The sequence below is a fragment of the Monodon monoceros genome, unplaced genomic scaffold (genome assembly GCF_005190385.1).
Source record: "Monodon monoceros isolate NGI ecotype Baffin Bay Population unplaced genomic scaffold, NGI_Narwhal_1 Super_Scaffold_5, whole genome shotgun sequence".
Taxonomy (NCBI): Eukaryota; Metazoa; Chordata; class Mammalia; order Artiodactyla; family Monodontidae; genus Monodon; species Monodon monoceros.
The window spans coordinates 54,596,190-54,618,493 of NW_021703782.1; the positions used below are offsets into that span (position 1 = coordinate 54,596,190).

The following is a 22,304-nucleotide window of genomic DNA, read 5'->3' on the forward strand; positions in this document are numbered from 1 at the left end:
AGTGACCACAGCAGGGCCATTCAGGTTTATCACTAGGATTAGAAATACATACATACATACCTATAAATGTATGTATATAAACTACTTTATAATCTGTTTTCATAAAATTATTTTTGAGACTTTATGTTACATTTTAAATTATTTTACCTTTTCTTAAGAAGTTGACCTGGGCTTCCCTGGTGGCTCAGTGGTTAAGGATCTGCCTGCCAATGCAGGGGACACGGTTTCAAGCCCTGGTCCAGGAAGATCCCACATGCCGTGGAGCAACTAAGCCCGTGCGCCACAACTACCGAGGCTGCGCTCTAGAGCCTGCAAGACACAACTACTGAGCCCATGTACCCCAACTACTAAAACCTGCACGCCTAGAACCCATGCGCCGCAACAAGAGAAACTACTGCGATGAGAAGCCCGCGCACCACAACAAATAGCAGCCCCTGCTCACTGCAACTAGAGAAAGCAGCACATAGCAATGAAGAACCAAAGCAGCAAGAAATAAATAAAATAAATAAATTTATTAAAAAAAAAAAGAAGTTGACCTGCATAGCTTAAATGTTTGGGAATTCTTTAGGCTTGGCGTATTTCTGAAATATTTTTTTTTTCAAATGCCATTTAACTCGTTTACATTCACCTTTCCTAGTTTTGTACTAGGTCCCTGAAAAAGGGAATGTGCTTAAAAGGTCTTCTTTGTTTTCTAAAGTCAATTCCTATCCCAGCAGTAATATGTGCACAGCACCCAGAATCCTTCCTTGAGGGATCAGCTTAGTTTTACGTATATTGCAAAGTACTCTAGATACAACAGCCAACCATCCCCTCTTCTTTGTCTTCTTACCTAGAAGGATGAGATTGTGTTTCCTTTTGCACTCATTGTCAGTGAAGCCCTTCAGGTCTTAACCAACTTTCAATCTGTACCTTCTAGATAACACTTGATCTGCTGTCCAATGGATATCTTTGGTGTTATATACATAATTAATCATGAGTTGTGTCCTCCTTCTGTGACTGAGAAGTTCTCTAAAAAACACCCAAGCTATGATGAATTTGGAAGCCAGAGGCCTGACCTTAGAATCAAAGGCCGACCTCACATAATGGAATTCAGGTAGGGACCAATTAAGGAGTCCGCTCCACTACCGCCAGTCTTTTGAAGCTATACTGTATAGCCATCTATCCAGAGGCGAAAATCAGATGCTTTTCATTAAGACAAGACACTGCTTCTAGACACCCTCAGCCAGTGGAATAATAAGGTTTCTGTCCAGTTCATTTTTATTTTAGAACATGTAGGAATTTAAGTTTAGGTTTAAACTGACTCCATATGTTTGCATTTGGGCCATTTTCCTCAGTAACACTATCCCATTGAAATATAAAATCTTAGGCATTCCAACTTGAGTTACTAAAAATATTTATGGAGAAGATATTACCTAAAATTCGCAAGACTGACTTTATTCAGAGCAAGAGAAAACTAAAGTGGTATGCTTCCACATCTCATGTGTCTACCAGCAACTTTGTTTATCCTAAAACATCTTTAACTTCTAAGTGGTTTCATGTTTACTAAATGGATAAAGGAAAAATCAACAGAAAAAAAATGATTTAAACCTATCTGACAAAGGGCTACAAACTCCCCACAGGAGAGCTAATTTCCAGTGAAATTTTAATTGGATACTTAGGGTAGAGTAGAAGAATGAACAAAATTTACATTTTAAGTTTGCTTCGATTTTATGATGCATGTTTTCAACCCAGTTAATAGCAAGTGTATTTATAGTCCCAAAATCACCCACCGGAAACTATGAAAGATTAAAGAAATACAAAGCCACAGATCTAAGTGAAATTAAAATAATAACTGAACTCAAGTAAATATAAGAAAAACAAGATTTATAACTAAAAGTATGAGCCAAACTATATGCATGCTTTTACTCCCTTGTAGAAAGTCAGAATTCCTAGCAGTCTTCCTATGTTCTTTCACTGCTCAACACCCAGTCAAAATTATTCTTTTCCTAGATTAGTCCTTGCCTGAGTTTTAAGAGATATCAGTGTCAGAAATCTTGATGCTGTGTAATCTCCTTGTCTGACAAAAGGGTGAGCCAATTTTTTTTTTTTTTTTTTTTGCGGTACACGGGCCTCTCACTGTTGTGGCCTCTCCCGTTGTGGAGCACAGGCTCCGCACGCTCAGGCTCAGCGGCCATGGCTCACGGGCCCAGCCGCTCCGCGGCATGTGGGATCTTCCCAGACCAGGGCACGAACCCGTGTCCTCTGCATCGGCAGGTGGACGCTCAACCACTGAGCCACCAGGGAAGCCCAAGGGTGAGCCAATTTTTTCCTGAGGTAATTTTTCCATAGCCGGGACTGGGGCTATAAAAAAGAAGAACCATAATAATTAGATACACAGAAAAGGAACATTCTTTCTTTCAGTAACCATTTAACATGAAAGGAGTGGTGACCAGGAAAAGGAAGTCAAAGTATAATGAAAGACTTGTACAACAGGATAGAAAAATAATGACATGTGGAGGCAAGAGAGATGGCACATAGGTGTGCCATCAGTCCAGCCGGTGATCTCCAGGGACACACCTGTAGTTGAAGAGCTGGACTTATTGCTTGTTGCAGCCTTGGAGACCATATACCATGGAGAGTTACAGGGAACTTCAGTAAGAGGTTGATAGGATTTTGGCTGTGTTAAATGCTTTTGAGGAGAGTATAAGGAAATGGGGCTTCGCTCTTCATGAAATGCTGCCAGTAACTCTATAACTGGGTATCTTTATCTTACCTAGAAGGAGGAAAAACCAAACAAAGTCTATTACTGGAAAAGAAGCAACAGTCCAGTCACTCATATGAGCCAGGATGAGGGACGTTTGATCGTTTTTTACTTTTCACAATGTTCATGTTTTTGTCTATTTTCAGACATGATAATGGAGTGGCCTTGTTTTTGTCCAGCTCCACCATGGCCAAAGAGTGAAACTGTATGATGTTGATGTGCTCTGAAAATATTTATGTTCAACAGGAGAATTCTGAGACTTAGCTGTGGGGACCAGGCGGACCCCAAGGCCTGAATGATGGGAGCAGGCTGGCTCCTAGATAGGAGGTGTTGGTTTTCTCTTTCCTAGGAGGAAGCATACGAGGATCAGAGTAAGAAAAAGTGCTAATAAAGATAGTTAATATTTTTTTATTGAGCACATATTATATGCCAGGCACGATGCTAAATGCTTCATGTGCGTGATTTAATTTAATATTCACAACAGTCCAGTGAATTAAGTACTATTTTAGTACTCGTTTGCCAGTAAAGAAGACAGGGCTTAGAGAAATAAATATACTTGCTTAAGATGGCATCACCTTTAAAAAGTCGGGATTAGAATCCTAGACCTGACTTTAGAGCCAATGTGCTTAATCACTGCTTTATAGAAGAAAGTGCATAAGGACACAGCATTGGTGTATTAAGAGATAAGCTTCTCCACTAAACTATAGGGCACATGAGGGCAGAGATATTACATTTTTCAGTTTTGAATTTTCCAATTCAACCAGTGACTTGCCTACAGTGGTGCTTAATAAATATTGAATGATCAGTTAGATGGGTGGTGGAGGGAATCAAAAGTTCACACTTGGTCAGGGTCATGACTGTTTGATATAATTTCACTCTGTGTCCCAGGCAGTAGGAAGAAACCTTAAACTGTTGGTGGTAGCAATTATTCAGCTTTCTGATTGCATGTGATTTTTACCATACAGTGCCATGCAGATGTTCTTAAAGGTAGACCATTATCTTATTTTCCACATGAGAATGTGAAAGTTCAGGTATGTTAAATCCTCACCCAAAATCTCAGAGCTGCCAAGTGGCCAAACATGGGCTGAACTCCTGGCCTCCCCCACTTTCGGTCCCATGAACTATCCTACAAACTGTAGAACATTTTTCCTTATAATTTCCCAAAATAATTTAGGTACAGGATGGAATTTCAGATTGCATAAAATGTTTTTCTCACAATTTCTAAACATCAGCATTTATGAAACATTTCTACTTAATTAGTCATGATGAATCTATGACCTGCCCACAATTCTGCTTCCAGCACTATGTTTTAGGTAATTTGTTCTCTCTTGCCCTTGACAGCCTATAGCTCTTTCAGCTCCTCAGCATTGTGAAAAATCTATAGTCCATGTAAAAAATTTATCTTTGTGTGCACACATTTTTTTTTGCATTTAAATAATGTTTATGATTAAGGAAAACTGCTAATATCTGGCTAAAAGCAACAATGCTACAGACTCTTTGAAGGAGGTGGATGCTCCATTCAGATGAAAGATCTTAAGCTGTGTGATGAACTGAGGAAAAAAACCAAAACAAAACAATATTTTAATAAAAAACCTGAAGACCGCCAAAGTTCATATTAATATCAACTTGCTGAGGAGCATACTGAAACAGAGGCTGCCATAATTCTTGTGTAATCTAGAAATATGTCTTCCTGTTGGCCTGGTAGGAATAGGCCTTCCTGTAGGCCTGTAGTTAGGTTGAATTTGATAGTTTATTGATAATGGACACTGAGCTCCAATCACCCAAAGATCTTCCATTTTCAAAGGATCATCTTTGCATTCCACACACAGAATATTCCGATTCATTTTGCAAAAACAAACTTTAAACTGAATGTCTTTGTGAATTACTTGAGTAGCATTGTGAAATTGAGCTTCAGTGTGAATTATCTTTCTTTATCTCAGAATTTTGGTAAAGTTTTCATAGCTTTGAGTGCTGTCACAATGACAGCCTAATGATATGTTTATTTGAGAAGTCTGTGTATGTGTGTGTGTGTGTATATATATATATATATATATATATACACACACACATACATATATACACCTATATGCACACATACACAAATACATAGATATTATATATAAATATGTAGTATAATTGTGATACATAAGGTTCATTGTGTTAGATTGATCCTTGATAATATTATTGATTTATTTATATCTTTCATTTGGTGGAATGAGAAAACTAAAGCTAAAAATGTTTCACTGATTTACTGAAGATACCTATTTGATAAGCTGCAGAACTCACACTAGAACCCAAGTTTTTAGATGCTCAGTGAAGGATTTTGTTCCCTATCCCCCTTCAATAATATGCAATATATGTATAATATTTAGAAATGCTACATAAATGCTTCTAGAACCACTGTCTCACTAAGGCACTGGATCCTAGAACCCTACTTTAATAAATAAAATCAAGCCCATATAAGTCAGTTGACAAGCTGCCCACTTCTTGTTTGTCTTTACACATTTCTCTTGTCGATCCCTTCTTGATAGAGCAACATTTAAATATACAGGTTTACAAAACCAGAAGAGATTATATATTATGTTGCTCCTTTTAAACTAGACTTCAAATAACATAATTATCATTTTCATGTGGAACTTTTCCCTCTGGATATGATTTTTAAAGATTGTATCTGACCTTGAATAAAGCAATATTCATTATCTCAACATATTACTGCAATTATCAGTCATATTTATCAGGCTGTGGATTATAATTTAGCCAAAAAAAACACATAAAAACATGAGCTGGTCACTCACTATTATTTATTTACATCTGACAAACTATTTGTCTATGGAATTTCATAGTCAGGTCATATGCCATAGACAGGCAAAACAGAGGAATAGAACATTCTGTTGACAGGTAAATGTGAATCAGTCTGGTTTCTTTCAAAGGAAAATAATCAAGCTCTTTTCAAATAATGTAAAGTGCAAAATGATTGCCTGTTGGAGGGGGTTGGGGAGCCTATGAGCTGCTCTTCTCAGAGAAATGATTGCCATATTCTAGCTGGAGGAACATATGCTACAGTTTATCTTGTGATTTCTCGGCAGTCTCTGATATTTATTAACAGTTGATTTTCTGTCATTGCTCTTCTTCCTCCTCTTTCCTCCTACAGTGTAAATTAGTTTCCCCAAATGTACATCTCGCCTTCATTTTCTTATCAGTCTTGCAAAAAGGGTGATTATTTCATTATTGGTTTTGAAGAGTCTTTCATATTTAGTGGTGCAGCTCTGGTGTCAGGCAGACATTTAACAGACTCTTACTTGTTTCATTCTTTGTCTCATCTTAATCAAAGCCCCCTGAGACCGAGTCTTTTGTAGTAACAAACAAGAATAAGAGGAAATTATAAATGGTTGCTTCCACGGAAAATGCAGTATTCATCAGGAATGCCTGGTGGGATTGAAACAGGGTAGACTTCAAACATGTGAAAACAATTATACTCACCTATGAAAAACCTTTTAATAGCTAGAATACCTGTCTTCCAAGTCTCTTGTTAGCTTAATAGCTAAGCAGCGTCCCTCTGTGGGGCTCAAGCCTTACTGTATTGTCCTAAGGTTGCTAGCAGAAAATTTTTCAGCCTAAGAGTTTATTTTTTCCTATGAGACCTGCTGTCTTGCTTTCTCCCACATACTTTGTAATTTTTTTTCTTACAGCTTAGTTTTTTCATCTTTGCTATATAGAATTTAACATTAACTCTCTGATTTACTGAACAGACACTGTCCTGGATTCCTGATATTGAACAGCTATGGGAAAACGTGTAGGTGTCATGCCCTCATGTTTAGAGTCAGATGACTCAAAATAGCCTGAGAGCCCTCATCTCATACTGTCCCTTCACTCTTTTGACCATATTTTGATAAATTTTTCAGAAGCAGTACAAGAACTGGGATAGCTATTTATGTAAAAGTCAGCTTATATTGCAGCTACAGGAAAATGGTCTAATGTAACCCATGCTTCTCCTTAATGTACAAATCAAGTTTTCTGTTATCTGGGAAAATCAAAGAGGTCCAAAATACCTGACTTCCTAGTATGCTAAATACTGATCACCATTACTTAGATTCAGAAATCCTTGTTCATATCTATCAAGTTTTGATATCATTAACTGATTCAAATAACTAAAGTATGAATTTGCTTCTTATATGGCTTTGGGTTCCTATATCCACCAATGGGCTATAACTATATTACAATGCTTCAATAAATAAAGAATTAAAAGAGTACATTTAACTTCAGATATAGTCATCATCTGGCATGTCTGACATGAAGTAAATGTGTCTGCCCTATTGTTGCAACATATTTACACAGGGAATTACTCACAAAATGTGTTAGTTATCTCTTGCGGGGTAGCAGATTATCCCAAAACATAGCGGTTTGAAACAACAAGTTTTCATTATCTCGTAGTTTCTGTGAGTTATGAATTAGGGTTGTATAGCTGGGTGCCTCTTACTCAGGATCTCTCACAAGATTGCAGTCAAGGTATCAGCCAGGACTGGGGTCATTTCAAGGCCCAAATGGAAGATGATCCACTTCCAAGTATACTAACATGATTTTGGCAAAGCACAGGAGATCCACTTTCAAGCTCATTCATTGACTGTTTACAAACCTTACACACTTCCCTGATATAAACCAGTGACGTTAATCCCTTGCCATGTAGGTTTTTCAATAGGTTTACTCACCACATGGCAGCTCACTTTCTCCAGACCAAGGGCTCCAAGAAAGAAAAAGTCAGAGGGATGATCAAGAAGGAAGCCACAGCCTTTTAAAAATCTAATTTCATAAACAACATCCTATCACTTTTGCTTTTTTTTTTTTTTTTTTTTGTAGAAACAAATCTTAGGTCTAACTCACATTCAAAGGAGAGGGACTTACACAGCACACAAATGCCGGGAGATGGAGATCTTCAAGATCCATTTTAGAAACTGTCTACCGCAGTCCACCCTTTGGCCCCCGATGGTTCATGTCCCTCCCACATACAAAGACTCACTCTCTCCCGGAGTCCCCAGTCTCATCTCATTACAATTAAGCCAGGGCATGCTAGGTTATACTGCAGTAGCAACTCTAAAATCCTGTTGATTTAAAACAATAGAGTTTACTTCTCCATCATCCTACATGTCTATTATGGGTTGGTAAAGGATTGTTTTCCTCACTCAGTCTCCAAGATCATTGAAGCTGGAGGGAGGGAAGAGCAAATTGATGACTATTAAAGGCTTCTACATGGAAGTGACATGTGTTACTTCTCCTCAAATAACAGAGCCACACTAATTTCAAAGGTATAAGGAACTACATTTCTACCATGTGCCTGAAAAGAAGAGAAATAGAAGTATCAATGAACAGCCCAAAAGACTAACATGATGGGTAAAGTCATATATTTCACCTCTACCTACGTACATACCAAAATGATTATGGGCCAAATTTTGACACATTTAACTCATTCTACAAATATTTAACAAGTACTGTTGTACATTAAGTTTTTGCAAAATGCTAAGGCCTAAGCAGAGAAAAAGCAGTCCCTACCTTCTGGTTCCTCAATATAGTGGGCAAAGAGATAAGTATATAGATAATTTCAGAATGGAAGTCATTATAAAATGTCATTTAAGACATAGTAAGACATGTAACTCAGACTTAAAGAGTGAGGAGATCAGCGATCTTAAAGTAGATGAAAGTAAAGAGGAGATCAAAAGGTCTTAAAGTAGATGAACTCTGGTGAGTTCTGATAGATGTGTAGAAATAGGCCACGTAAGGAAAATCAAGAAAGACATTTTTCAGTGTTGCTTTAATAAAGTGAATTTATGATGATTATCTTCTAGGTCAAAAGGCCTGGATTCTTCTGCGTTTGCATTAACTAGTGCCTTAGCCTGATCAAGTAACTGGGCAACTGTGCACCTATACTTCCTCATCTGTGAAATGAGAAGGTTTAATTAGATGTTGTCCAAGACCTCTTCCAACTATAAAATTGTATGATTGTTTCTGGCTCTAGAGGACATTTTTTAAAGTAGGCTTTATAGGATAATTATAAAATAATTACCTTATAAAGCAATCACTTACTAAAACAGTTCAGTAAACACTGATGGGAAATTCCCATATCATAAAATAGTGGAATTGTTTTCCCATACCTTCTGAGACACAGTATGTTCAAAATTGATCACAAAAAGAATAAGATGTTGTTCAGGATAGAATGATATAAAGTAGTTCTTCGTAGCAAACTTTTACTCTTGTGATATTTTTCATCCTTAATCTACCACTCTAGATATTTCTAATGATTCTCCTACATAGACTCTTCCTATTTTATGTATTGGATTTGTCTATTTGCCTGTGAAAGGACTCAAGCCCTCCCTCCCCTACACACACAATTTATTATGCACCAAAATTCCGTTGCCAGATTAATTTGCACCCTCATAATTCTACAGAATACCATGCTTTTCACTTGACTCACCAACACTTCATGGATTCTCCGACTTCAAAGAATAATCCTTGGCAGTGACGTTCAAATCTTCACCACTCACAGCACAATCATTGTTCTCCTACTAGTCAACTAGACTCTGGGTCAGGAGCCTTCCTGCTTCCACCTCAAGCCTTCATTCTCTCTCTCCTCTTTCAATGATCTAACCTAGACATTCAAAGCAAGTACCCCTACCAAGTATTGGCAAAGACGTGATACAACAGGAACACATGTATTTCAGGGGAGTATAATTGCTACATCCACTTTGGAAAACAGTTTGGCATTATCTACTGAAGTTGAACATGTATGTACCAGATGATCCAGCAATTCCACTCCTCATTATATACAACATGTGTACCAAGAAATATTTACAAGGATGTTTATTGCAGCATTAATTGTAATTGCTCTAAACTAGAAATGACCCAATGTTCAATAACAATAGAATGGATATAGAAAGTGTGGTATATTCAGATGATTTTTGACAAATTGCAACATGAATGAAACCAATGAGCATAACGGTGAATAAAGAAGCCAGACACAAAGCAGTATGTAATGTATGATTATACTTATATAATGTTCAAGGCAGCTCTAAACTATAGGGTTAGAAATCAAGATAATGTTTGTTTACCTTTGATGAAGAGGGGGAAATGGGATTGTGAGGGAGCATGAGGTTGCTGTAGCCATAGAAATGTTCTATATTTTGAGCCAGGTGGTGTTTACCTGGTGTTAGCTTTTGTATGATTCATTCCTTATGCACTTTTCTATAAGTGCACTGTACTTTGAATTAAAAAATAATAGTTTAGAAAGTACTTGGGCTTCCAAAAACTCCTGTGTGTTTTTTTTTTAAAGAGACCATGTGGAAATGCACAGTCAAAAAACCTCTCATTCTTAGCCAAAGCAATCTTGTGTACTGGAGCTGGAGGAATCAGGCTCCCTGACTTCAGACTATACTACAAAGCTACAGTAATCAAGACAGTATGGTACTGGCACAAAAACAGAAATATAGATCAATGGAACAGGATAGAAAGCCCAGAGATAAACCCATGCACATATGGTCACCTTATCTTTGATAAAGGAGGCAAGAATATACAGTGGAGAAAAGACAGCCTCTTCAATAAGTGCTGCTGGGAAAACTGGACAGCTACATGTAAAAGAATGAAATTAGAACACTCCCTAACACCATACACAAAAATAAACTCAAAATGGATTAAAGACCTAAATGTAAGGCCAGACACTATCAAACTCTTAGAGGAAAACATAGCCAGAACACTCTATGACATAAATCACAGCAAGATCCTTTTTGACCCACCTCCTAGAGAAATGGAAATAAAAACAAATATAAACAAATAGGACCTAATGGAACTTAAAAGCTTTTGTACAGCAAAGGAAACCATAAACAAGACCAAAAGACAGCCCTCAGAATGGGATAAAATATTTGCAAATGAAGCAGCTGACAAAGGATTAATCTCCAAGATTTACAAGCAGCTCATGCAGCTCAATATCAAAAAGAAAACCAACCCAATCCAAAGATGGGCAGAAGACCTAAATAGACATTTCTCCAAAGAAGATATACAGATTGCCAACAAACACATGAAAGAATGCTCAACATCACTAATCATTAGAGAAATGCAAATCAAAACTACAATGCAGTATCACCCCACACCAGTCAGAATGGCCATCATCAAAAAATCTACAAACAATAAATGCTGGAGAGCGTGTGGAGAAAAGGGAACGCTCTTGCACTGTTGGTGGGAATGTAAATTGATACAGCCACTATGGAGAACAGTATGGAGGTTCCTAAAAAAACTAAAAACAGAACTACCATACGACCCAGCAATCCCACTACTGGGCATATACCCTGAGAAAACCGTAATTCAAAAAGAGTCATGTCCCAAAATGCTCATTGCAGCTCTATTTACAATAGCCAGGACATGGAAGCAACCTAAGTGTCCATCATCGGATGAATGGATAAAGAAGATGTGGCACATATATACAATGGAACATTACTCAGCCATAAAAAGAAACAAAATTGAGATATTTGTAGTGAGGTGGATGGACCTAGAGTCTGTCATACAGAGTGAAGTAAGTCATAAAGAGAAAAACAAATACCGTATGCGAACACATATATATGGAATCTAAGGGAAAAAAAAAAAGGTCATGTAAAACCTAGGGGTAAGACGGGGATAAAGACACAGACCTACTAGAGAATGGACTTGAGGACATGGGGAGGGGGAAGGGTAAGCTGTGACAAAGTGAGAGAGTGGCACGGACATATATACACTACCAAACGTAAAATAGATAGCTAGTGGGAAGCAGCCGCATAGCACAGGGAGATTAGCTCGGTGCTTTGTGACCACCTAGAGGGGTGGGATAGGGAGCGTAGGAGAGAGGGAGACGCAAGAGGGAAGAGATATGGGAACATATGTATATGTATAACTGATTCACTTTGTTATAAAGCAGAAACTAACACACCATTGTAAAGCAGTCATACTCCAATAAAGATGTTAAAAAAAAAAAAAAAAACCTCTCATCCTTTAGTGATGAGGTGCACATTTGTTATCCCCGTTTGTATATCCTGCCATATGTGTTATGAAAATCTTATACTCCAGTAACCTTCTTTATTGTAGAATATTTTTCCTAAGTTTCTATGTTAATTGCAATGTGGTTTAAGGTAGGATTTTTCTGTTCAATTAACATAGCTCCAAATCACTCAATCTACTAAATATTTACAGTAGAAAGGGAACAAAATAAAAAAGAGAAGGAGAGGAGGAAGGGTCAAAAATATGTTACTTAGGTTGTCTGACATGTTTGACAAAACAAAACTTTAAAACATACTCTCTTCCTGATCTAAACTGATTTTCTGTTCTACAGTCTGCATGTGAAAAAACAAATTTGATAATTTTGAACAGTTACCTTTAGGTATTTCAAATTTTATTTTTTTTCTGGCTGTTTGCTTACCTAGTATTGCTTATCTAATACAAACTTGAATCCATGAAAAATGGGACTAAAGAAAAACATGTGCAAGCGATTCCAAATAAAAGTGAATGAAAACTCCTATTGAAATCTCTTTAATATGTAATTTTAAACTACTTTAAAGGGTCACAGCTACTTGTGCTAATGTAGGAACTGTTTTAAAATGACATGCTATTTTGATAATCAGGATTTTTTTGGTGTTTTAGGATAGAGTTGACAGAAGAAAAGATCTTCATATGAAGTAAACTTTTTGAAAATTTAAATAGAGTTGTAAAAAGCATCACACTAGAGCATATAAATTCAACTCCATCTTTCTGTTAAAATGCCTTTTTAAAGTTTGAAGTATTTTAATTAAAATATGCCTATTACATAAGATAGAGTCATGAGTCATTAATGAAACTTGGAATTTTCACATTATAACAGAAGGGATGCCATATAGCAAAGATAAAAATTACAGTGAGGAAATCCAAAGTATTTTTTTTATGTGTCAGAATGTAAAATAACATGATTTGACTTTAGCTAACTCTGTTTAAAAAATAAAAGATGATATTCTTCCAATGTGAAACACACTAGAGGAAAGGCTATTTATGAGATGTTTCTTATTTCTGTGGGGGGAACAAAAAACTGGGGTTATGTCCAAAGTAAATGGAAACCTTCAAAAGTTCTTAGAACAATTTCCAGTGAACATCTGTAACTACTAAAAGTATATCAGCCGAGATTATACCTCACCATGGACAGTTCTGCTATTGAAAGTTGTTGACTTTAGCTCTTACAGCTTCCTCAGCTGCAACAATTAGTTAGAACTTTGGCAGAGAGCATAGAGATGAAAGAACCCATGCCTTTACACCAGTTCTCTTCTTGTGTGCTTCATCCTCTCACCCGTATCAGGCATGTTCTGTGAGCTGGAGGGTGTGCTTACTTGGTGAAATCAACTGCCAAAAATCCATTTTCTCCCACTTAGAGGAATTTATGATCCATCTTATCCTTAGTCTTCAGAAAAGAAACAAAATTGAGATTAATAATTTGCACTTTGGCCACACGTAGGAAATTCAGTTCACCTAAACATGAAGCATGACTTAGAAAGAATTGAATGTTTTCTATTCTGGGCTGGCGTTACATACTTTCTGTTGTCTCCTCTACAAGATCAGCTGGTGATTAGGTTGATATTTGTAGTCAGAAAGGAAAGGTAGCTTTGGAGTGGTCTGAGAAGAAGAAGAGTTGCATTCATGTCTATAAAATCTCTAAGAAATGGCTTCAGTTGGCAGATCCAATGGTGCATTTGCCTGACACTCAAGAGACAAGTGCTTTACCAAGGTAAATGATATATTAACATTGATGCGAGTGAACTACAAATGTATTAAAGCTATCATAAAATATAGTGTAACGGTGCCGTTAAGCAATAATCTAAATGAGTTGCAGAATAGTGCCTGAGGATTTTTACTTCAGGTTAGAAGGCAATGCAGTTGCATGTCTAGCAGGAAAAGCTTCCTCTTAATTCTTTAGAAAAGAAGCAGGGAGATCTGACCATCTCTATATTTTCCTCACTTAAACAGGGCTGAAAGTAAAGGAAGTATGCGTCTGAAAGTTAGGTTCTGCCAAACAGGACTAAATTTAACCTGTAAGTGGACAATAGTAAAGAGACAGATGGGTGAAATTTATGGAGAGCCCTTTGGGAAGTGGCCTCAAACAGGTGGCTTCCCAAAAGGAGTCAGTGTATATAGTGTTTTTAGCTGTAGAAGAAAGGTGAGAAAGAGATGGGTTGGCAATAAGTACATGGTTGCTTGCTGACTAAGGCTTGATATTGCTTGTCAGGTGTGTCTATTTTTGTCTGAACTTCAAAAGCTATTTCATTGTACTAGGAGAAGAGCAGAAGGTCTTGGGTTCTGTGATTGGTTATTGTTTTGAAAAAGAAAGAAAATTATCTTTCATTTTCTCTCCATTGGCGCTAAATCCCCAGTGGCAGTTTGAAGGACATTCCAAATCACTGCAACTACAGTAGGGAGTTTTTGAGTCTGTTATTTCTGACTAACGTTTTGCAAATGCTCTCACCATTCTACCCAAAACTGCAAATAGAAGCCTACAAAAGCAGTTTTGCAAAAATGTTTCAATGTTGTCACTTGCTTTGAACTCCAAAGCAAAATCAGATTCTACCTTTAAGGTTTTTACCAAAAGGTACTTTGAAGGCTGTGCCAAAAGAAGCCTTGCATCCCCCCCACGCCCAAAGGGAAAACTGTATTTACAATAATATTTCCTATGAAATCTTCATGGTACATTTTATCATATAAAATTGAAGTTATTAAAAAATAGAGAGAGATGATCATCATGTGCCATATACTATGTTCCAGCTGTAACCTAGAACAAAACAAAACCAGTTTCTGTGGGAGTACTATAGCTTATAATCCAATGGGGGAGGTCAAACAGATTAAATAATCACAGTCTTTGTAGGCTAAGTGCTGTAATACCCACCATTTTAATCGCTCAGAGAACTAAAATTTATCCATCTGTTGATGAACATTTAGGTTGCTTCCATATCTTGGCAATTGTAAATAATGCTGTTATGTACATTGGGGTGCATATATCTTTTTGAATTATTGTTTTTGTTTCTTTTGGTTATACACTTTTGATTAGAATTGCTGGATGACAGTTACTTCTATTTTTAGTCTTTTGAGAAGCCTTCATACTGTTTTCCACAGTGGCTGCACCAATTTACATTCCCACCAACAGTTTTTTTTTTTTTTTTGGCGGTACTGCGTGGCTTGTGGGATCTTGGTTCCCTGACCAGGGATCAAACCTGTGCCCGCTGCAGTGGAAAGGCAGAGTCCTAACCACTGGACCACCAGGGAAGTCCCACTTGTGTTCTTTTTGATGGTAGCCGTTCTGACAGGTGTGAGATGATATCTCATTGTGGTTTTGATTGCATTTCCCTGATGATTATTGATGTTGAGCATCTTTTCATGTGCCTGTTCGGTATCTGCATGTCCTCTTTTGGAAGAATGTCTATTCTGGTCTTTTGCCCCCTTTTTTGATCAGGGTTTTGGTTTGTTTGTTTTTATTTTTTGATGTTGAATTGTATGAACTGTTTCTATATTTTGGATATTAACCACTTTTCGATCGTATCATTTGCAAATATTTTCTCCCATTCAGTAGGTTGTCTTTTCATTTTGTCAGTGGTTTCCTTTGATATGCAAAAAGCTTTTAAGTTTAATTAGGTCCCATTTGTTTATTTTTGCTTTTATTTCCTTTGCTTTAGGAGAGAGATCAAAAAAAATTTTTTTTCCGTGATTTATGTCAAAGAGTGTTCTGCCTATGTTTTCCTGTAAATTTTTATAACATCTTGTCTTACATTTACATCTTTAATCCATTTTGAGTTTGTTTTTGTATATGGCATTAGAGAATGTTCTAATTTTATTCTTTTACATGTAGCTGTCCAGTTTTCCGAACACCATTTATTGAAGAGACTGTCTTTTCTCCCTTGTATATTCTTGCCTCCTTTGTCATAGCTTAATTGACCATAGTGTGTGCATGTATTTCTGAGCTCTCTGTTTGGTTCCATTGATCTGTTTGTGTGCAAGTACCATACTGTTTTGAGGACTATAGCTTTGTAGTATAGTCTGAAGTCAGGGAACATGATTCCTCCAGCTCTGTCTTCTTTCTCAATTTTGTCTTGGCCATTTTGGGTCTTTTGTGTTTCCATATAAAATTTTAAGTTATTTGTTAAGATGTGGTATACACACACACACACACACACACACACACACAATGGACTACTACTCAATCATAAAAAGGAAGGAAATTTTGCCATTTGCAACAACAGGGATGGACTTTGAAGGTATTATGCTGAGTGGAATAAGTCAGACAGAGAAAGACAAATACTGCATGATATCACTTTATATGTGAAATCTAAAAACTACAACAAACTAGTGCAGATAGCAAAAAAGAAATAGACTCACAGATATAGAGAACAAATTAGTGTTTACCAGTGGGGAGAGGAAGTGGGAGAGGGACACTATAGGGGTAGGGGATTAAGAGGTACAAACTATTAAGTATAAAATAAGCTACAAGGAGATATTGTACAACACAGGAATATAGCCAATATTCCATAATAACTATGAATGGAATCTAACCTTTAAAAATTGTGAATCACTACATTGTACACCTATAACTTATATAACATTGTATATCAACTAAACTTCAATAAAAAAAGAACCAAAGTTTGATTCTCATTTACCTGAAACTCCAGTGCCAGTAGATGTTTCTAGTCAGAGCCAGGTGATGGATAGTCATTTTTGTAACACTCTTAGTGTGAATAGACTTTATTAGCGGAGGCGAGAGGTGATCCTGAAAGATGTGACTGAAGGACAAGGCTCTTTCCTTCTTAGGGATCTTTCTTCTGTAGGTCCTCAGGGATTCTACCTGCAGATAGGAACACAGAATAAAGGATCATGTATGAGATGTTTTAAGGCCAGGACTGATTGTGGCATGATTTATATTTGGCTGTATTCCCTTGTGAAGAATTCAGTCACATCTCACATCTATCTGAAAGAACATAGCCCGGCTCTGTAACAAGAGGAAAAGGCAAACAGTTTTCTAAACAACTAGCCAGTTTCTGTGACACAAGGTATTGTGATAAGGAAGTACACAGAGCTGTTGGAGCATCTAAAAAATACATTGAAGTGAAACTTGGAGGAAGCACGATGTCAAGGAAGGCTTTCTGCATGAGATGACAACTTCCCTGGGAACTGAAGGAGAAACAAGAGTTGAACGTGTGAAAAAGAGTTGAGAAGAAGGTTATCTGGACAGAAGGAAATAATTCTAAAAACAAACAGGAATAATTAGGATATTCTAAATTCTATTAAGGAATTAAGACAAAGTGCTTTTTTACATGTTTCAGAGTATGAATTTTGAAAAATTAATAATGAGATTATTTTCCATAAATGTAATTCTGATAAGATTTAGAATTCTTCCATGTGAGTTAGTCCCAGGATCAATAGGGAGACAAGGATTTGCTTTATCTTGGCTGCTATGGTTTAAGTGATCCCCTTAAGAACTTTGGCAGCATCCAGCTCCACAAAGGCCAGAGGATGGGAAATTTGAAAGTATTATGTAATTTCAGGAAGCAACAAACTATGACATTCATTAGACTTGATGAAATAGATGTTGTAAGAAGCTATTTTAACCATTTTATGTTAGACATTATAATCCCAATTCAGAATTGTAAGGAATGTTCAATGTCCTTTGCTTTCCATCATGTGGACAAAAGAACATTCCATATTGAGTTGGTATTTCACTCTTTCAGTTAAAGATTGTATGACATAAAATTGATACCAGCTTCTCATTAACCCTCTTGTTTTTTTCCTCTCTGTCTCAATCCCCCCTAAAAAAAAAAAAGAATGGTGAAAATATGATATGTTGAAGACAACTTAGGGTTTGAAATATTTTTTTAAAATAATTTTTATTTCTATTTTTCTAATTAGGTTTTGAGCTTCTTGAGGCCAAGGACTGTGTCTGAAAACACATACAGTGGCTAACACAAGGTAAGTCTACAACACGTCTTAACTCCTTCTCTTCCTAGGGTCCTAGCACCCTGATAAAATGCCTGATATGTAGTTGGCACTCAACAAATATTGGTTAGGATGGATGGATGGGTGGATGAAATATTCAAACATTATATTATATTCACTTGATATTCCTCTTATAAAATATACTAAGACTGAGTTGTTTTTTTTTTCTTTTATAAATAAAATTACAGTACACTCAAAACAGTGGAACAACTAGGAAAAAATCTGTCAGTGACAGATTTATTTTTCAGTTCTGAATTATAGATGGTGTTAGTCATGAGTATGTGAGAAATCTAACAATGGGTTAATGTTTTGATCTGGAGCAGCAGATGCCTATAAGATTTAAATGTTGATTGAATTTAGCTGCTGCTGCCATGAAATTATTAGCCCTTGGCAGTGGTCTCGCCTATATACTTTATTTTGGTTCTTCCGGAGCTACAAAGCTATTTATTGTTAATGAGGGAATAAAGTGAGAAAACAAATTAGCAAATAGATTAACAAAATTTTAACTGTCTAATCTCTGTTAAACAACTGCAGGTTATCAATTTTCACTACGTTCCAACAAAACTTTGCTATTAACACAGCTTTGTTACCTTACATATCCTCTCTCTAATGTAATCATTCATCTATCATAATACTTTTTGATAAAATTCTCTACCAAGTACCTTTTTTCATTGAAGCTTCAGTGTGCGTCTAATCTTAAAATTATAATTCTTTGAAATAAATAATTCCTATGCTTGCTAAGATATTTGATCTGTTGGCTCACCACTTAAAACTATTATCTAGTATAAATATGTTATGACTTATAAAATAAACTTAATGGTTTTTAATTGATGTTTCTAAATGTAAATTTGTTAAATGAAGTTTACAAAGTTTAGAAGTTCCTTAGCATGCTCAAATACTCTTATCTGCTAAAAATGTTGTATTCCCAATTTAAAGGACAGGATGCCACGTCCCATATTTCCTTTTAACTTCATTTTGGGGTTGATACTTCTTATAACTCTAAGGAAAAGCATGTATCTGTATATAGAAAAGGTACACAAAGATCCTTCAGAAACCAAGATGCCATTGAAGTCAAATAAGGTGAGGATTAAACAAACAAATGTGAGATGGAGATGGTAGGACATTTAATTTCAGGCTTTCAGCCTATTTCCCCTTTGGTTCCTCATTGTTTCTATTTTATACATTAAGATTCAGCTCACTTTTACCCTAAAGCTTTCTTGGATACTCCCCGTCAAAATGATGTCTTATTCTTCTTCTGAACTCCCATGTGTCTTTGTTCATGACTCTCTTATGATACTAATAATTCTGCTTTTATGGTTCAGCAATTTGTATAGATCAGTTCCCATCTTCTGAGCATGTTATATTCCAGAGTTAATTTAAAAACCAGTTGTTTGGAAATCCAAGTTACTTATTCTCATAAAACTAATAATAGAAGTGATGTTCCTATTTCCTTTTAAGTTCTACTGCTGTCTGATCTAGTGCCGACCGAAGTATTTCAAATATACCTCCATTTATGACATTGTTTCTTCAGGACAAATCAATTCTATTATAAGGTGAAGCCCAGTACACTTTCTTTAGGGCATTATATTTGATCAGTATTTACCAAATTGTCTTCCCCTTTATTTATCTAAGACCACCAGCTCACTCACAGTGTTGTTTCAGGGCACTGTGTTAGAAATTCTTATTTCCCTTTCTAGTCTGTGAATGTTATATAATCAGCCTTGATTGCAGGCATCTAAATCCAATACTTTGCAAAATATTTAACTTCTTAATCTTGCCAAAGAAAGGACAGCTTTCTTATTTAATGTATCTCTTATCCCTTAAATATATTTAACCTTTGTTTTTGCTATGCATATTATGTGCAAAGCAATTTGCACACCTATTTCATTTACTTTTCACATTATACTTCTGAGGTTAGTACTCTAATTATCTCCCCGTTAGGATGAAGGACCTGAGAATTGGAGAAACTAAATATCTTACCCAATGTCATACAAGTGGTAGTAGTATCAGAATTCTAACCCAGTAGAACTCCAGAGACAACAAGGCCACTATGTTTTGACATGGTCCTTGATTGCTCTGAGTTGAGAGAACTAAAACCATCTTACTAGATGGCAAAAGCACGAGGCTTCCACTCTCCTGCCAGTTCCTCCTCAAGTGCCTGGGTTGTAAACTTTTTGAAAGGAGCGTCTGTGTCTTTTTACTCATGTTTATACTCCTCACAGTGGCTGAAAGACTGCCTTGACATCATGGATACTTAATAAGTGATTGATTGAGAACATTATGAGATATATAAAATACTGTTAATGATAAATACACTATTCTGTAATTAAAGGTTTAAAACACTTTGCCTTAGGGCCATTGACCAAGTTTAGTCAATTTGGTTAAATGAGCTTTCTTCTTCATGTAATTGTGTCACTTTTCATAGTTGGATCAAGCTAATGCTAGCAAGAAACTGTTAAAATGTCTGAATTTGGAAATGCACAGATATGTGGGGTGAACCTGATATTACTGTGGGTTCTATATCCAAATGTTGTGCTAATTTTGGCAAGTGCAATTTAGTTTCTTGTTAATGATAACATTTGAATATTTGCCGTGCCGTATCATGTTTTAATATAAGGACCAATGCCAATGCCTATAAATATTTTCATATAACTAATAGTAACCTTCTGCAATTTTAGTCAATTCTTGGAATTGCATCAATTAAGAAAGTCAGAAATACTATGGTTTTTTTAGGTGATTTTAAGAGTTGTTTATAAAGTTCTGACTAGCACTATTTTAGAGAAATAAAGCAGATCTGCTAACTAAGGCATCCCATTAAGTGAGCCTGATTTCAGTTATTCTGAGTGAAGAAGTAATTAACATTATACACAGCAGGGACATATTCAGGTCTCTATTATAGTTTTTTGATTACAGTATTAACTTGACAGTCTCAGATAGAGAACAAGTTAATCTAATTAAGGGAAGGTTAATTGTGTATGCAGACTGTATGGCCAGAAGAAGAAAGCTCAGCAGGATGTTTTCTGGGCATTTCTGCTTGAGAGAGTTACTTTTTTTATTCAGTGGTAATAACCGAAATGTTCATATTATACACATAGCATTAAAAAGAAAGTCTTATTCCAAGGATTTACTAGCAGGACAATTTAGGAACTATGATATGTATAACCTAATGGTGTGTATGGGGGTTGACTAAATGCTTTCCAGCTCTAACTGCTTTCCAACTCCATAATTGTAGTGATTCTGCACCATGAATAGACTTAGAGTTTAATTCAATGTCTACATTTGTATGGTTAGAGAACATCAGAACTAAAATATACTTTAAAGACTCCAGGCCATGCTTTGTACATGATAAATTTAGACCCAGAGAAGAAAAACGGGCTGCCCAAGATCAAAAAGGTATTTGGTAGAATATCTGTGACTCAGGTTTGTTTTTGTTTTGTTTTGTTTTTTTTAACTATGCATTGAAAACCATATTATCTTTTGAATTAAAAAGAAAAAAAGAAAAAAAAAAAGGAAAGAAAAATTGAGACAAAGACGAGGGAAGTTCACATAATTCAGTCTCCTACTCCATAGGAAACTTCCCCATGACACACAGTCAGCCAGTCAGTGATTAAAACTATACATAAACCTCATTTTCATTACTGGGTAGCTCCAACTGCAAGAAAAGTCTTCTTCATATTGATGCAAAAATATACCTGTCTTTATTTCTTACTTTAGTCTTCTGTTTTCTGTGTAAAATATCCATACCTACTGCATCCATTCCTTTTACGACGTGAGTTTCAGATATTTCATCCTGTGATACCTTCTCCTAGCATATCAATAAAATGTTTCAGGTTGATGCCTAGAATTAAACACAATGTGACACACGTTACCTGGGTGCTACCATAAGTACGTGGAAACACTATTATCTCTTGATCTGACCATTGTGCTTTTGGCTTTTTAAATTAACTCTGCCTTTTGCATGATTTCAGTTGCCCTTATGAAACAACTAAAGCCTAATGCTGTTTTTCACATGGACTACTATAAATAAGGGGTTCACACCTGTTTTTAAATCGGATTATTTTTATCATGTTTCAGTCAAGATTGACAGGATTAAACATATTTGCTATCATCATCACCATAAACATCAAAAACATTACTAGTTTGGGTTATTTGAGTTGCTCAAGAAAGTGATGATGATTCAAAAAAAAGATTTTAAGTCTAAATTTAGTTCATAATGACTAAAAATAAAACAAGTAGTATAAAATAAATTGTAAGATAGTTATACAGATTATAGCATATTTCTCCCTAAAAATGCTATATATTAATCAATATAAAGTATAAATCTTCTAGTTTTGGTCATATTCATCAATTCTCTTCTAGAAATAGAAGAGAAATATTTAGAAATATCTAGAAAAATCTAGAAATAGAAGCTGAAAATGGTTAGGTCCCTTCAATTTTGCTGTGAACTTTAAGTTGCTCTTAGAAGATAAAGTCTTGGGCTTCCCTGGTGGTGCAGTGGTTGAGAGTCCACCTGCCGATGCAGGGGACACAGGTTCGTGCCCCGGTCCAGAAAGATCCCACA

General features: G+C 36.1%; 1 protein-coding gene across 8 annotated transcripts in view; it reads left to right on the top strand.

Moving 5' to 3' along the window:
• Positions 1-22,304, top strand: part of PTPRD (protein tyrosine phosphatase receptor type D) — a 2,000,866-nt gene that overhangs the window by 1,172,634 nt on the left and 805,928 nt on the right. For all 8 annotated transcript variants that reach the window (XM_029201877.1, XM_029201881.1, XM_029201880.1 and 5 more), the window contains exon 8: positions 17,657-17,716. The gene's annotated coding sequence lies outside the window, so the exon portion shown is untranslated. The remainder of the gene's footprint in view (positions 1-17,656; positions 17,717-22,304) is intronic.